Genomic DNA, 13,566 nt, shown 5'->3' with positions numbered 1-13,566 from the left:
TTTTGCAAGCTGCTATAAAAACTGCGAGGGTAACAATCTTACATAAAATAGGCCCTATCAATGATTTCAATTATTACTGGCCGATACCGGTGTTACCCTTATTCTCGAAAGTGTTGGAAAACGTAATAAAAACAAGAATAAACAAGTTTATTGATGATCATGAACTACTTGTCTGTGAGCAATTTAGCTTTCGAGCAAAAAAATCTACAGAAATGGCATTACTTGACATTAAAAAACAAATCGCACAAAATCTAGACAGCAAGCAGTTCACCCTGGGAATATTTTTAGACTTTCGAAAGGCATTCGATTCGGTTAAGCATGATATTCTGTTCGAAAAATTACCGTATTATGGCATTCGAGGTATTGCTCTAGAGTTAGTACGTAGCTATTTAACAGACAGGTTACAATATACATCTGTTCACGGGTATAATTCCCAGTTAAAAACCAGTAACACTTGGTGTGCCTCAGGATTCTATACTGGGACCTCTGTTTTTTGTTATTTATATAAATGATATCGCTCATGTGCCAGTGGCTTCTTCTAGAGTTATGTGTGCAGATGATACAAGTTTGTTGTTCTCTGGCAGCTGTCTAAAAGATCTTGAGAAGACAGCGATTGAATGCCTCGTCTCACTCTCTTACTGGCTGGATTCAAACCAACTACAGTTGAATGTTAGTAAAACTAAATTTATGTTATTGGGGAGCAAAAACAAGTGGGAAGATTACAGGAATTCTTTCTGGTTTAAAAATAATGATATCCAACGAGTCTCTGTGTTTAATTTTTAGGTGTACTTTTCAATGAGCACCTCAAATAAATAAAGTACACGCCAATATGTGTCGATAGATTTCGGTTTTAAATAAACGTATGTCCCTAGTTTCAAACTGGTTAAAGCTCCAGCTATATTATTGTTTGGTTCATTCGCATCTACATTACTCTCTTTTAATTTGGGGCACAACTTCAAAAACCAATCTTGACAGGCTTTTAGTTTTACAAAAAAGGTCTGTACGCTACATAGAAAATCTGCAACGTAGAGAACATACTCCTCCATTTTTCGGCAAGCTTCAGATACTTACTGTCTACCAATTATACAATTTTAAATTTAGCCTATATGTCATTAATGAAATAGGAAACACCGTTGGCACTTATATGGAGCATTGCTACCCAAGCGATACTCCCTAGGAACTACGCTTTGATTGTTTTCGATGGCCTTTTTTCAGAACAACTTATGGTAAGCAAACTCTACTATATCAAATACCTTATCTACTCCACGAAAATATCTATGTCCGTGAACTTTTGAAAGAACATAACACAAAAAACAATGTGAAGAAAAAAGTTAAGATGTACTTCCTTAATTGTAATATTTATTATAAATATTTTTGTGTCGTTCGTGCTTTTGCATCCTAGATGAAAATTGCTCAATTTATTTCTTTTCAAATGTATTTCTCTATGATACTTAGTAATTCTATCAGAAATTTCTTCTTGTTGCATTTTATATATATATATCTTTATATTGGTACTGCAAATTAGTGATGACTGCAATGTGTTATTTTAAAACGCATGTGTCGATATCTGTTATACTTGTTGAAGTCGAATTTTGTGTCCCCTCATTCAAAAGCAGAATGAACTTTGTATCCTTTGTTCCACTTCACCTGAGTAAATGTATGGGTGGAGAGACCTTAGTCAGGCAGAGGTAACCTGCCTTTAGTCCCTTCAACCTAGGCAATCATTGTTTTTATCTTAATAAACAGTGAATGAATGAATGAATGAATGAATGAATGAATGAATGAATGAATGAATGAATGAATGAATGAATGAATGAATAGGAAATCCAGAAAGATATCCTGTGACGGCATCCCTTGACTAAATCGTTGAGTCGCACTTTTCCTCGACTTGCGTGTCGCCTTGACTGTTGGTACACTCTCAAACACCGGTTGCCACATATGAAGCTGATCTGGTTGCCACAGTGGCAGTACAGGGGGGTGCTGCTTTTAGCTCGGTAGTCGGGAGGTGTAGAGGAATAGGCCAGTTGTTCATGTAAGGCGTTCCTTTCTCGCAGAATGCCACATGCGTGGCAATAAAGAAAAGTTGTATGCTCTGAGGAGGAGTAGGGCACGCTAGATGAGTGTAAATCCTTGCTTGCTGCCTGGGAGGGGTTGCCTGGTACCCTGTCCTTCCTCTCCTGTGCAGGCCAGTTGGTTTACTGTGGAGCAGGGCCTGGTGGCTCCTGTTACTTCTGGCTGGACGTTGGTGACGCCTCTAAAGCAGGCGCCGACACAGAAACCCTCATTTTTTGTTGACATGAATGCCGCTGAATCCCAGAGTTGAGGGTTTTGCTGGCAAAGGACCACTTAGTGGCCCTTAAGGGGAGACACTCCCCGAAAAAACTTTTTTATTATTTGTCCTAGAGACTTGGAAATTCAGCTAATTAGACAGTTCTTCATGTATATTTCAAATCTACAATTAGTTTTTGTGTAGCTGATATAGTTATTGAGTTATATTATACTAAATGACAATTTATAGCTGTCTGTACAAGCAGATGTTCATGTGCTAAACTTTCACAAAAGTATCGTGCTACGGTTTATTTAGCTCTTTGCAGATCATAGATCTAGCAAAAAAATGTGTACAGTTACTGGAAAGTGCTAAAAAATTATGACATTTCAACCATTGTTTCTCTCAGTTTCTTGAAACATAACCTTGTTTTATAGTAAATACTACTGAGAGGTAGCGTAATTACAAGTAGATATCGGCACTTTACATACCTTTAAGAGTATGTATGCCAAATTTCGTTAATATACGCCAATTCTAAGTGTACGAAAGGCTTCCCGGCAAACATGTAACTTTCCAGAAAATTGAAAATGAGAACAACAGGCTCTAAAGTTACAAAAGCATGTATTCTTGAAAATTAAATTGTTACGGTGTGAATCTTCGAACACATTGAATAGCAGCCTTTACGGAAAGCACACAAAGTGTTCAGAACCCTCCCACACTGTAGCTTGGCCCTTCACGGCTCTTACGATTGGTCCCCTCGGTGCGAGCCCTTTTCCCTGCACTCCGACGGTGTGCCCTTGCTTCTGCCGTGCGCTTCAAATTCGTTTTTTTTATGGGCAGATCATCGCCAAGGTCAGTGTGCGTTTCCAACTCTTTTGGGGAAGTACTCCAATCTCTTGTAGGACATGCTCAAAGCTGGCATGGTCTTTATTATACCACAGCCGGCAATAGCTGTGGCTGTCTCCACAGATGTCCGGGAAGCGAATTTTGTTTTCGGACACAGCAGCCATGTTTTACTGTTCAGGTACTCGGCTGCGTTTTGCGTCTTTCCATGAAGGCACCGAGCCAGGAGCTCCTGATCAGTAAGACGCTAAAAAATAGGCATAATTGCCAAGCCCTGTACTTTAGTCAACGAGTGGGTCTGGCCTGGTGTAAGCTCCCCCAGTGCATCAGCACGCCTATGCTTACACCACGAGTACAGTGTACTAGAATACTTTCCAGTGGCGCGTCCGCACCGCGCTGCCTTACGCTTGCGGTGGTAGCTGCAGCGGCGGCGCTGCCATCGACCACTCTTGAAAACTCATCCTGGCTCTCCTTGGCAGCGTGCGTGGAACACGAGAATATAACGCTTGTAGTGTTACGCGCCGCCGCTGTTTTAACACTATTGTGGCTGGGTTTTCAATTATTCTTTGCGTATTCCATAACCGCATTGGTATGTTACGCTGTAAGTATGATTTCACGTCCCTCAGCAAAGAAAAGCTGGTAGCAGTAGAAGGCTAGACGATGCTCTGTATTTTTCCCCTTAGTGCAGCATTCATGCAATGTGGCTATTTGCAGAGCATTAAAATTTTTGAAGCAAATGTTATCCGTGAAACCAAATATCCGCGTGATAATTGTCATAATGAAAAACGTAGGGAATGTCAACTATAAGGGGCACGTGCACTAAACTCAGGCACGATAATTTTTAAAACCCATGATACGTACAAAAAAAACGACTTCGAAAGCACTCTTGCTGTCCCACTTGATTTTATTGCAGGTGTTTTTCACTTGCACAAAAGCTTTTCGTGCACCTTTAATGCCCAAAGTTAACGGTGTAGAAGAAACGCTAAGTTAGTCTACTTAGCTTCAGGTGTTGCACTGCCTTTCTCTTTGACAGCACGTTTGCCTTGTTCAAGCCTTTAATAAAAAAATGAAGCCGAGTGGTGACATAAAAGCTGACTATGCGAGGAGTGAGACTGTCGGCGTGAGCACTGCATCCCACCTTCAAAGGAGCGGCACAATGAACCATGTGCAGGATTTCCATAACGCTCTCCCGGTGAACATTTTGTGCACTAAAGCAACTAGTGAAAATGTTTTCAAGTCTTGACATAAAGCGGAAGAGTTCGACCGATGGGTAGAGCAAACCACCTTTATCATTGTGGCGCACAAATTCTTCCGCATGCAAGCGGCGCCCTCCTTCTGTTGGGAGAAGAAGGCTGTCATTACATGCAGAAGACTTGGTGGGAAGCACGCACTTTCTCGCCACATATCCGGAAATGTAATAAGTCAACATTGATTCGCTTCTCTGGATGTGATACTCATGTTCCACAGCTTCACTTTCATATGAGCCTGAAGGTCCCGCTTGCTTTTTCGCGCAAAGCTTCGTTTGGTCAATCGGCTGTTGCTTTGGAGTTTATTCCCTGTCCCCAACGTCAAGAAGAGAACTGATGACATCGCCCTCTGCATTCCCGCCTGCAACACTGTGTGCCAAATTATAGAGAGAGAGAGACACTGAACAGTGAGCAGGAACTGCTGTGGCATCGGGTGTGAGTTGCAGCCGGAAGAAAGTCAGACGATTCCGAAAAAGTTTTCCACTTTATCTTGGCTAAGCCTGATTGTCAACAAGTAGCGAAACCCATATTTCTCACGCAAATAGGGGAGGAGCTCTAGAGTACTTGTTAAAGTGACTCTTAAGCCCTCAGCACTTGACTCGCTGAGAAACTTCTTATCAGCATGACGCTCCCACGCGTCCAGGAAACTGAGCATTTCCTTAATGCTTTCTTCACTTGCAGAGTTGGGTCTGAGAGCTTCGGTTGTGTACCTTGCTGTCATCACAGCAATCAGCGACTTCATTCTTATGAAGAATTTCTCTGTCGCATCAATTTTACCGCAGATCTTTTCCAACTGTGTATGGTGAAGAAAAAATGCTCGCAAAGGATCATGCCCAAACAACTGGAACGCATAACTTGCCCGCAATTTTTCGAAATTGTTGGGGCTTATGTGGACGCTGGTAATCCCGGAATCTCCTTCATTTTGACTGCGTTACTGTCCAATTTGAGAGCTTCTCTTGCAAATCACATCAAAACTTCGCCATCTGGGCTGTCAAAAGTTGTAGTAAGGAGCCTGTTTCGAACGTTCTTGACTAAATGAGGAAAATCAGAAAAAAAAGTGTAGGAAGTGATTGCTGTCAACCGGATGTGGTTTTTTGCACACCACTTCCTTTAAAGAAGCTCTAATGTTAAAGATGCGCCACATTTTCCGGTTACAAACTGCTGCATCACATGTTATGTAGTCCACAAAAAGGCCGGCTCTTTCTGCTAGAACTGTGGATTCCAGAATAATTTTGGTCAACAGGTCCCCTTTCACGTTCTCGTTGCTCCCGAAAACACCAAATACTTGTGTCAAGCTGCCGACCAACGGCCCAAACATTACGACGAGGCTATGATTGCATGGCAATATTTTGTCTTTTTCGAGCGTATACGATCCGAGGTCCACAAAGCCTTCAATTTTCGCACCTGTGGTAACAAATAAAGGTTTAGCCAGTTTCATTTCATCGATTATTTCTCGACCATGTCGGTGGAACGCATCCAGGTGGGCGACTTTTTTTTTGCAACACACTCACCATCTTTTCATTGAACCCATAGCCGCTTCTGTACTGAGCGGTGTACTTACAGAGGGTTGTGTCACTTGCGAGTGCCCAAATGTTCTGTCTTCGCATATACTGGTAGAGCTTCGGGCTTCTCATTTTGAGTAAAATGCATTCAAGCATCCATTCTTTGTCGTACTTCATGCCCCGCAAGCTCTTCCTTTTGGATGCCTCAAAGCACTGCCTGGCAGCGAGCTGCTGCTTTGGCGACAACAAACTTATCTCTCTAGCGAGTACTTCATCAGCTGTCGCAGCACACTCGCTTTTGATTTTCTTGATGTGCAAGGTGAGCTTGTCTACCTTCAATAAAGTCGTTGATGTTTTCGGATAAAAGCTTGCAGCTTTTTCGAAACACGACTACGGCACAGCGAGCTGACATTATGACTGTTCAGGCACCCTCCTTGATGCCTTTTGAGGCGCCACTACCGCCTAACACGGGCTTTTCTTACGTATTTGCAAACGACGCAAGCCATTCCTTCTTTCGTTTCCCTGCCTTGGCGGTTAATACTGTAAACTGCTCTGCCCTCGCGCTTGATTTGGCCTTGCGATTTCATTGTTAAGTTGGTTGTGAGACTGCTTTCAGCTCGCCATGCTGCGCCTTTGTACATATGCATGTCATGGGCTTCCAGCAGAGCGGTTATCGCATCTTGAATTGTTGTCACTGATGCACCAGCCACCTGTTTACCACACACAAACGTCTTGGAGTGCAAAGCACCGACACTGTTTGCAGTGAAGAACACGGCTTTTTCCACAGTGACTTCGCCTGAAAGCGAGTCGTGAGAACATGAGGTAAAGCACACTCCGTCGGCGTCGTAAAATTCATGCAGCGTCCAGTGCTTCCCGGGCATTTCGATTTCCATCATCACAGCGGCAGTCGCGGCAGCAAATACTTCATTGCCATTCGAAGGTTCGTCGACATCTGTCACCTCTGTAATCTCCCCACGCACCTTTTTCTGTTGTAGGACTTCGTCATTGCGCTTCCTTTTTCGCTCATTTCTCTTCGGAGTGGGCTGCTTGCTCAGGTAAGCTGGTAGGTTTGGCAAAATTGAGGGGACTGCCTCCGAAGTGAGCGTAGGCGTCCCACGTGGAATGCGAACTTTCTCACCAATTATGCGGTGTACGTAGTCCCTCACAATAAAACACTGCTCAAAGTGGAGCTCGCATACCGCGCAGTTCGCGGTCACCGCTTTGCCTGCTCTATGAAGGTTTCTTTCCCACGTGGATCTTCGTTCCGGGTCTGCAGGTGCCTTGAATAGCGACAGCTTCTTCGCGCTGTTAGTTCGCGCGTACCCTGTGCTGCACCCTGGAGCGTAGCAATGATTGAGGCGTTGCTTTCCACTCATTGCCGCATGTGGCCACGTTCACATGAGAGTACACGTGTGGAACACAACCACACAGAACGAGAAACCACCAAGAACACCACTGAAATGAGACGGTCGCGCGTACGCACGTGTGCACAAAACCGGTAGCTTTCAAGAGTGGCCGACGACAGCGCCGCCGCTTCGGGTGCCATTCACTGTGACGCGCGAAGCAAGGCGGCGCTCCCTCCGCTCATCGCACTGAATTCTTCTAGTACACTGTACCACGAGTCTGGTCCAGAAGGGCAAAATTTATGGCTACTGGCTCCATCACTGGAACAAGAATGAAAATAGGAGGCTTATGTTACAGTGTCTATAATGGGGGAAGTGTGCAGACCACGCCGCCGGCTCTGAGGCCGCTCCACGATGCATCCAAAAGAGAGCTCTGGGATACGCCGACACCCGCTTACATGCTCGCTCGCCGTGTAGTCATCTGCTTGTCGCGCAGCTAATGGGCTGTTTAGTACCGTGCATTTAAACTCCACTTCTTCATTCTGCTACGTGCACTTGTATATTGCATCTCCATTTGCCAGCTATGATTTTCGGGCCAGTGTGTATTAAGAATGTCGGGAAGCAATGTTTTTTTGCCGTGACTTGTCGAAACAGATTGATTTTGGATCTCGCGCTTTTATTTTTAATCGCGGTTTCTATATCTTGTGAACGCGGCAACAATTTCAGTCCAAATTTTAATCGCAGACGCTATCAAGGTACTGGTTCATCCAAAGTTGAATTGTAGTGCCGAGGTCGAAGGTGACAGCATTTACCGAGAACGCGGCGTTCCAGAATGAATGATTAAAATGTGCTCTTCTGATAGCTGCACCTTCGTTATGATGTTTTTTTTTGCTTGAGGTGTTTATTTGGTTGTTCTTTTGTGCACTAAACGCAAGCCTCTGTTACGAAAATATTTTACTCCAAAAATGAGAGGCAATCAAATATTGAAATTATTGCAAACTGCTGCCTGAACAATTCCTTTTAATACAGTGCCTAGAATATTATGAAGTGTGATTACCGCCAAGCGGCGCGTATGGGAACCCTTGAGGCAGCTTGGCGATGTATCCGCTAGGTGGCGCGCTCTCCCGCTTACCTGCAAAGAGCGGTTGTCGACGCAAACAAAGAGATATGGCGAATTAGTCGAGAGAAGGGTTTCGAGGTAGTGGATTTAAACAGGGAAGAGCACAGGTGGGGTGGATTCCAAAGAGACAAGATTCATTTCGATAAGAGGCTTGGACACGAGGTGGGCTGGCGACTGGCAGGACGCGCAGTAGCTTTTTTGGGGGGCTCACGGGCCCTTCGGAGTCCGGGGTAGCTCGTAACAGGGAAAACAACCAGGAGGACGCTTTGACAGGTAGAATTGCGAAAAACCAGAAAAAAGGTAAAAGAAAAAGGAAAAAGGCGCGTGTTGCAATTAGTTACATAAACATGCAGGGTGGCAGAAAGAAGGCAAAATGGTTAGAGATTGAGGAGCAGTTAAACAAAGAACAGATAGGCGTGTATGCGGTTACAGAAACACAGCTTAGAGACTTGGAAGAGCCACCACATATTGAAAATTATGTTTGGGAAGGGTGTAACAGGACCATATCGGAAAGGAAAGGTGGGGGTGTAGGAATGCTAATTCATGGCGGAGCCAAATGGGTTAGAGTGAAACAGACGTGTTCAGAGCACCTCTGGGTTCTGGGCACAGTAGGTGGAAAGGAAACGTGGCTAGGGGTAGCCTACTTGTGGACGGGGAATAACTGCAGAGAAAAGAATAAGGAGATGGTGGATTGCATGAGTGCGGATATTAAGGAATTTGGTAATGGGGTCGAAATCATCCTTCTAGGGGACATGAATGCCCACATACATGACCTTGACGGATATTCAGACACCAATGGGAAGTTATTACTAGATCTTTGCGAGCAACATAGTCTGGAGATAGTTAACACGGGGCCTAAATGTGACGGCCAGATCACATGGGAAGTCGGAAACAAGCAATCAAGTATTGATTATTGTCTCATGACTGAAGGAATTTACCACAAACTGACAGAAATGAGGATAGACGAGGAAGGCATTAACAGCTTGGGTAGTGATCATAAACGAATAACATTACAAATGGGATACGAAACTGAAAATATGAGCATGGAATCAAAGTCTGGCAGCTCGTATTTAAATGACAAACAAATAATAAATATAGCCGCAAGAGTCGAGGAAGAAGTAGGCGAAATACCAGGCAAGGACTGGGAGTATAGTGAGCTGTTACATCTAATGACGAAGGAGATAGGGAAAGAGAAGAAAACTGTTTGCTGGAAAGGAAAAAGGAAGCCAAAAAGTTGGTGGAACAAGGAAATCCGGGAGGCGATCGAGAAGCGACGCGAAGCATCACGGGAGCATAGAAAGGCAAAAAAGGAGAAGCGGCCGCCGGACGAAGTAAAAAAAATATGGGAAATATATTTAGAGAAAAAATCCCTTGTACAGAAATTGGTAGAGGCAAAAATTAAAGGTGAAAGTGAACGCTGGATGACAGAGATACACGAAAAAAAGGAGGCCGCGCCTAGGATTTTTTGGAGCCACATAAAGGCGCTAGGTAGGAAGTCTGTCACAACGCAACAACATATTCTAGATGAAGGAGGAAATCAATTGGAAGGGTACGAAGCGCTAGGTTACATCCAAAAGGTAACAGCCGATTCGTTTCAAAAGAGCGTCCAGGGGATCTCCCCGGTGAGTAAAAGTGTGGCGGAGAAAGCAACAGAGGAAGAGCTAGTACTTGATAATTTCAACTGGAAAAAGGCCGAAGGAAAAATTCAAAATTCCAAAGCGCACTGCCGCGAGTTTAGATGGGATTCCCGTTAGCCTCATTAACGAACTAGGACATAACACTAAAGAAGCATTGTTAAAAGCAGTAGAAAAAAGCTTAAAGGACGGACAAATACCGGACAGTTGGCGACAAAGTAGAATGAACTTAATCTATAAAGGCAAGGGAGAAAAGGACAAGATTCGCTCGTATAGACCACTAACCATTACATCGGTACTATACAGGTTGGCGATGCAAGCAGTAAAAATGAAAATAGAAACATGGGCCGAACATAACGATATTTTGGGAGAACTTCAGAACGGATTTCGAGTCGACAGGCGGTTAGACGATAACCTGTTTGTTCTCACTCAGTGTATAGAAATATCTAAAATAGAGAATAGGCCCTTGTACGTGGCTTTTCTAGACATCACTGGGGCATACGACAACGTTAATCAGGAAATTTTGTGGGATATATTGAAAGGAATGGGCATGGGCAACGACTGTATACAGCTTTTGAGGGAGATATACCGAGAAAATACAGTTTGCATAGAGTGGGAAGGAATGCGTAGCAAAGAGAACGTTGAGGTTAGCAGGGGGCTGAGACAGGGATGTCCTTAGTCCCCGCTGTTATTCATGCTGTACATGGTGAGTATGGAAAAAGCGCTAGAAGGTAGCAACATTGGTTTTAATCTGTCACACAAACAGGGCGGCATGATGATTGAGCAGAAGCTTCCAGGTTTATTTTATGCGGACGATATCGTCTTATTTGCGGACAGTCGAGATGATATACAGCAGCTGGCGAATATATGCGGAAGGGAAGGTGAAGCTCTTGGACTAGGATTCAGTGTAACGAAGTGTGGATTGATGGTATTCAATGATCCCTGTGATCAGACGGTGTCCATACAAGGCCAAGAAATACCGAGGGTAAGTGAATACAAGTACCTTGGAGTATGGGTAAATGAGAGTGATAGATACATGGAGGTACAGGAAAAAGCCTCGGCAGCAAAAGGAAAGAGGAATGCGGCAATAATGAAGCACAGAGCGCTGTGGGGATACAATAGGTATGAGGTGCTTCGAGGTCTGTGGAAGGGTGTAATGGTTCCAGGGCTTACTTTTGGGAACTCAGTGGTGTGCATGAGGGCAGAGGTGCAATCGGGAATGGATGTAAATCAAAGGACTGTGGGACGCCTCGCGTTGGGTGCTCACGGGAAGACGACAAACGAGGCTGTAAAGGGCGATATGGGGTGGGCAGGTTTTGAGGCGAGGGAAGCGGAGAGCAAAATAAGGTTCGAAGAAAGGCTAAGAAATATGAAGGAGAGTAGATGGGCAGAGAAGGTGTTCCGTTATTTGTATAGGAAGAGCGTGGACACACAGTGGAGAAAAAGAACTAGAAGACTCACTAGTAAATATACGGCTGGTATTGTAAGCCATATGTCAACAAAGAGCGTTAAGGGAAAAGTCAGGGAGGCGGAGAGGATTTACTGGATGGCAGCTATGGAGAAAAAACCGGCTTTGAGTAACTACCGAAAGGGCAAAAATGAAATAAGGAGGGAGGCATTTTACGATAATTCAAGGGGAAGCGCTTTACTGTTTGAAGCGAGATCGGGTTGCCTTAGAACGCGTAGTTATAAAGCAAGATTCAGTAAAGAAGAAGAACAATGCACATGCTGCGGGAAAGATAAGGAAACGGCGGAGCATGTTCTGATTGAATGTGGAGATATCCACCCAGGTGTACGTTTGGGCACGAGCCTACAGGAAGCCTTGGGTTTTAGGGACAACAATGGAAAGCTGAACACACCCGCGATTGAAATAAGTAAGAGACGGTTAGAGTATTGGTGGCAGAAAATTAGAGAGAAAGGACAAAAATAAATATTGGAAAAATAAAATATGGACAGTGTGCCGTAAATGGCAGAGAACTTAAGCTGAAAATTTACCTTTTTTTCCACTAAGATAGAATTTATCGAAGTAGAGGCATTAGGCCAACATAAAAAAAGAAAAAAGGTTTTTTTTTTTTGTCGAGCCTGGTGGCATACTTGTCACCACCCCGTTATAAAGGGGACGCTCATAGCATCCATCCATCCATCCACGTCAGGCAGCCACGAGAAGCACATGTGTGCATGCTGGACTGCGTGCGTTGTGCGTGCCTTTCGTGTTGTTTTCTTCATTTAAATGATGCCTTGAGAAGCAGTGATGAGCCGACGACAGAGTCACTGTTTTGTACCCGGTTGCAAGAGCGGGTACAAGTCGTGCAAAGAAAAAGTCTTGTTGTTCGGCGTGCCCAAAGAAGCGGACGTATTTCAACAGTGGCAGCGCAACATTCCAAGAACAGATAAGCCGCTTGAGTCCAACGCAGCTGTCTGCGAGCTTCATTTCGACAAACAGTTTGTATCACGACACTTTGAACATATTATTGACGGGAAAACTGTACGCCTTGAGAGAACGCGACCGGTCCTTCTGCCTGGCGCCGTACCCACGATCTTTCCCAATGTGCCTGCCTACTTATCAAAGCCCGTTCCCAGGAAAAGAAATCCCAAGGAGAGGTTGTGCCCACCGCTTGATCTGCCAGAAAAGCGGCAACGGCTCAGCGAGGTGCTACAGCCACTGCTAGGTGAGGAGCCAGATGAGTCTGCGACAGTGCCTTCTGAGCCTCAAGTTCCTTTCAACCACAAGGACGTTGCCCTGCCGTCGGACAGCTGGGGAGAGCACGTGTTCGGTGGTGTGCCATTGAAGGTCGCGTACAGTGTGTGTTCACCGGGGCCAGACATGGGTCTCCTGTGCGCTGAGAAGCTTGTGTTGTTTACTGTGACCGACGATAGTGTGGCGCATGAAGTGTTTGTGTGCGGAGTGAAACTTGATCTGCATGAGCCTGGCGGCCCAGCTTCCGTTCTCAAGGCTGTCGATGGTATGCATGTATGTTCAGGGGCAAGATTTCTTGAAGAGTTCCCGTTCGCAAGCTCCAACTCCAACTTGACGGTATGGAATGAGAGCCTGTACAACAAAAAGTGCGCAGGTACCTCACTTGAGCGGTGTGTAGCCTGCAAATATCTTCGGAGAATCCTCACCAACCAAAGGTGTCGGAGAAAAAAAACCAAGTCAAAAACAAACGTTTCTCGAAAGATGAAAACGAAAATGCAAGCTGTGCGGCGCTTGAAGGATAAAGTGAAAGCGTTAGACGAAATCATTTCGCAAATGAAAGCAGAAAATGAGAAGATTGAGAAAGAGGTACTTTTGAAAAAGATTGATAGCCTTCCCCCTAAACAAAAAGCTGCCATTCTTCAATGTTTTGCCGCTGCAAGCCGAAAATCACCTAAAGGCATGCGCTACAGTTCTGAGTGGATTCTGGAATGTGTCATAATGCGTATTAAGAGCCCAAGACTGTACGAGCACGTACGCCGAGAAAAGATTCTCATGCTTCCCAGCCGCACTTGTCTCAAGAATTTCATGAGGAAGTATGAGAGCAGCTTCGGTTTCAACTCCTCAGTTCTCTCTGGAATTGCAAAAAAAACTGAAAGAATGGATGAGTTTCAGCGTCACGGCGGTCTGATAATAG

The sequence above is a fragment of the Rhipicephalus microplus genome, chromosome 2 (assembly GCF_043290135.1).
Source record: "Rhipicephalus microplus isolate Deutch F79 chromosome 2, USDA_Rmic, whole genome shotgun sequence".
Lineage (NCBI taxonomy): Eukaryota > Metazoa > Arthropoda > Arachnida > Ixodida > Ixodidae > Rhipicephalus > Rhipicephalus microplus.
The sequence above is the reverse complement of the archived record's forward strand: the minus strand, read 5'-3'. Positions refer to the sequence as shown.